Source organism: Rhinoraja longicauda, chromosome 6, assembly GCF_053455715.1.
Source record: "Rhinoraja longicauda isolate Sanriku21f chromosome 6, sRhiLon1.1, whole genome shotgun sequence".
NCBI classification, from domain to species: domain Eukaryota; kingdom Metazoa; phylum Chordata; class Chondrichthyes; order Rajiformes; family Arhynchobatidae; genus Rhinoraja; species Rhinoraja longicauda.
The window spans coordinates 535,601-540,206 of NC_135958.1; positions in this window are offsets into that span (position 1 = coordinate 535,601).

A 4,606-nucleotide genomic window follows, 5' to 3' on the forward strand; every position below is an offset into this window, starting at 1 on the left:
GGAGAACATACAAACTCCGCACAGACAGCACCTTTCGTCAGGATCGAACCCGGGACTGTGGTGCTGTAAGGCAGCCACTCCACCTCTGTACCACTGTGCCACCCTACACTGCCCATGCAGAGCCCATCTTGCCCGCCAACCTATCTGCAAAGTGTTTGCTGTATTGTACGTGGCAATAATAAACCCATTTATCTAACAGACACAGCAGAGCGCTCCCTCTCACAATACTCTTCAGAAGCATCAAAAGCTACTAAAGCTAGTTCCTAGCTGGATATCCTGTCCTGATCTCAGCTGATTGAATAATACTGTTAATGCTAAAACTGACCAAAGGACTGCCATCCTTTAAAAGTAAATTCTTGCATAAAATAAGCTCAGTAAAATTAGATTCTAAAACATGGGAATCTAACTTTTTTAAATTTGTCAAATAAAATGTTAGTTATGCCAAGTCTGGCCATTCAAGATGTCAAGGTCTCTCTGCCCTGACTAGAGCTGTCCTCATGATCAGCCCAATCTACATCAACATGTGACCGGAGCTGCCTTCTCAGCAGGTGGGTCAGGGTGCCTGGAGTAAAACATCTTTGTACTGACATCATGTTATCCCCAAAGTTATAGCAACTTAGCTGGGCTTGTCGACAGTGGGACCACTAATCTCCTGGGTCCCCTCTCTCTATGTCTGCAGGGTGTTGTTTGTCTGGCAACTGCCCCACCTGGGAATCACTGGGACCATGGTGGATCATGCAACACAAATATCCTCCCAGCAGGGGTCACTAGACACTGAAGCAGGAACTCGCACCAATTTGACTCACCCCAGTATGAAGGGCCATAATGAGGGGCGTGCTGTGCTGGGCATCATGCGGGATCATAGCCCACATCTTCCTCGTCTCTTGTCACTGGATAGCTTCTGTGAACTATTGGCAAAGTCCCCAATTCTTCCAATTTATGGACGTTTTTAAAAAAATTATTTGTCTTCAATGGACAAGTTGGGCTGAAGGGGCTATTTCCACACTGCATGCCTCTATGACTAAGTAAAATGGCTATCAGGATCTGGGTATCATGTGTGTATGTACTAACCAGCATTCATTCTCCATAGCTGGAGGATTGTTTCTTTTTAAACCTTCAATTGGCTCGCTTAAACACATTAAATGTCAGTCCCACGATGTAGTATTTACAGGCACATACAGAACAAATGCATCAGTCCCATGATGTAGTATTAAACACATTAAGTGTCAGTCCCACGATGTAGTATTTACAGGCACATACAGAACAAACAGAGCTGGAGTGACTAGGCTTGTACACACTGGAATTTAGAAGGATGAGAGGGGATCTTATCGAAACGTATAAGATTATTAAGGGGTTGGACACATTAGAGGCAGGAAACATGTTCCCAATGTTGGGGGAGTCCAGAACCAGGGGCTACAGTTTAAGAATAAGGGGTAGGCCATTTAGAACAGAGATGAGGAAAAACCTTTTCAGTCAGAGAGTTGTGAATCTGTGGAATTCTCTGCCTCAGAAGGCAGTGGAGGCCAATTCTCTGAATACATTCAAGAGAGAGCTAGATAGAGCTCTTAAGGATAGCGGAGTCAGGGGATATGGGGAGAAGGCAGGAACGGGGTACTGATTGAGAATGATCAGCCATGATCACATTGAATGGCGGTGCTGGCTCGAAAGGCCGAATGGCCTACTCCTGCACCTATTGTCTATTGTCTATTGGAGTGGGTGGCTCTCTTTCCACAATGACTTTAGGGCAAGCAGGATTCGGAAGTCAGGTTACTTAAATTCATGCAAGTTTGAGACTTTCCTGGACCACCCTTATCTCTTTCCACGATTTAGCTGGAGATAGAGGTGAATGGGGTAGTTTTGTTCTACCACTCCAAATGTTTCATGGTAATTTATTTGAAGTACATTTCACTTAAAGTTATGTAACTTGCTTTATATAAACTTTGTGATACATGACTGTTTTCAGTTCTAATTGTTCAAAGGTTTGGTGGGTTATTGTCCTTAATTGTAATATTTATTTTTATGGTAGGACTGTACATACCTGTAGTACTTTGTGTAGATTTATTCTCCTCCCCTATCAAAGGGTATACCTTCCACAGAATGCAACATAGAAGTATATAACATTAGTGTGTAGGGAGGAACTGCATTGCTGGTTTATACCAAAGATAGACTCTAAATGCTGGAGTAACTCAGCGGGTCAGGCAGCATCTCTGGAGAACATGGATAGGTGACGTTTCACAGAGTGCTGGAGTAACTCAGCGGGTCAGGCAGCATCTCTGGAGAACATGGATAGGTGATGTTTCACAGAGTGCTGGAGTAACTCAGTGGGTCAGGCAGCATCTGTGGAGAAAAGGAACAGGTGATGTTTCGGGTCGGACCCTTCCTCCGACAACATAGGGCTGGCAACAAATGAGATCGGTGAGGGTGGAGTCCATAACGGCCCATTGTTGGCTGGGGAAGATATGCTAATGACAGGGATACGAGAAGTGTAAATGGGGTAGACAGTCACAGGGTGGAAATGACAAAGACTAGAGGGCAGAGCTTTAAAGTGAAAGGGGCAGCGTTTAAAAGGGATGCGCTGGGCAAGGTTGTCTTTGTTTACACAGAGTGGTGGGGGCCTGTGACGGGCTGCCAGGGTGGTGGCAGATAAGATTGTGGCATTTAAGAGACTTCACAATGGGATTGCAGGGAATGGAAGGCTGTGGATCACGTGCTCTGTTTGATCCAAGGCTGTGGATCACGTGCAGGCAGAAGAGATTAGTTTAACTTGGCATTATGTTCAGCGTGGATATTGTGGGCCGAAGGGCCTGTTCCAGTGCTGCTCCATGTACAGATTAGCCAGTCTGATTCCTGGGATGGAAGGAGGTAAAGTTGAGTCAACGAGACCAGTATTCACCAGAGATGAGAATGAGAAGAGATCTCATTGAAACACTGACAAGCTGGATGCAGGGAAGAGGTTCCCCTTGACTGTTTGAAGAAGGGTCCTGATCTGAGAAGGTATCTATCCTCTAGCTTCACAATTCGCAACTCTTCAATCCTTTTGTCTCACACCTCCTGCCTTTAAAAAAAAATCACTGGTGTTTGTCAAAGCACCTGCCTATCAAGTAACCCTCATCACCTGTGTCGACCTATTACCTGCCAGGATTTGTCCTGCCCCTCCTCTCTTCCAACTTTCTCCTCCCACCCCCTGCAATCAGTCTGTGGAAGGTCCAGTTCAGAAATGTCACCTATCCATGTGCTAGAAATATAGAAAAATAGGTGCAGGACTAGGCCATTCGGCCTATTGAGCCAGCACTGCCATTCAATATGATCATGGCTGATCATCTAAAATCAGAACCCCATTCCGGCTTTTTCCCCATATCCCTTGATTCCTTTAATCCCAAGAGCTAAATCTAACTCTCTCTTGAAAACATCCAGTGAATTGGCCTCCACTACCTTCTCTGGCAGAGAATTCCACAGATTCACAACTCTCTGGGTGAAAATGTTTTTCCTCATCTCAGTCCTAAATGGCCGACCCCTTATCCTTTAACTGTGCGACCCCTGGTTCTGGACTCCCCCAACATCGGGAACATTATTCGTGCATCTAGCCTGTCCAATCCTTTAAGAATTTTATATGTTTTGATAAGATCTCTCTCATCCGTCTAAATTCCAGTGAATACAAGCCCAGACGACTCATTCTTTCATCATATGACAGTCCCGCCATCCCGGGAATTAACCTAGTAAACCTACGCTGCACGCCCTCAATAGCAAGAATGTCCTTCCTCAAATTTGGAAACCAAAACTGCACACAGTACTCCAGGTGTGGTCTCACCAGGGCCCTGTACAACTGCAGAAGGACCTCCTTGCTCCTAAATTCAAATCCTGACCCCCACAGTAGAAGTGTCCACATCACAGGGCTGGACACTGGAAGTGTCCTGAGCTAATTCTGCTACCACCATCATCTATTGTACAAGTGATGGCTCCCACTGATTGTTGCCGGAAGCTTGCGTCCTTTTCAGGATGGTCGATGACAGCGATGTCAACATTTGAAACATAGACGATAGACATGAAAGAAGAACTCAATTCATCCCACAATGAAGGCCAACATGCCATTAGCTTTCTTCACTGCTTGCTGTACCTGAGATACTTCCTGACCTGCTGAACGACTCTATCACTCTGTGTCTTCTCCTGATCCAAAATGTTGTCAATCCGTTGCCCTTCACAGATGCTGCCTGGTCCACTGAGTTCATCCAGCAGTTTATATAAGATAATAACTGCAGATGCTGGTACAAATCGAAGGTATTTATTCACAAAATGCTGGAGTAACTCAGCAGGTCAGGCAGCATCTCAGGAGAAAAGGAATGGGTGACGTTTTAGGTCGAGACCCTTCTTCAGACTGATGTCAGGGGGGCGGGACAAAGGAAGGATATAGGTGGAGACAGGAAGATAGAGGGAGGTCTGGGAAGGAGGAGGGGAAGAGAGGGACAGAGGAACTATCTAAAGTTGGAGAAGTCGATGTTCATACCACTGGGCTGTAAGCTGCTCAAGCGAAATATGAGGTGCTGTTCCTCCAATTTCCGGTGGGCCTCACTATGGCACTGGAGGAGGCCCATGACAGAAAGGTCAGACT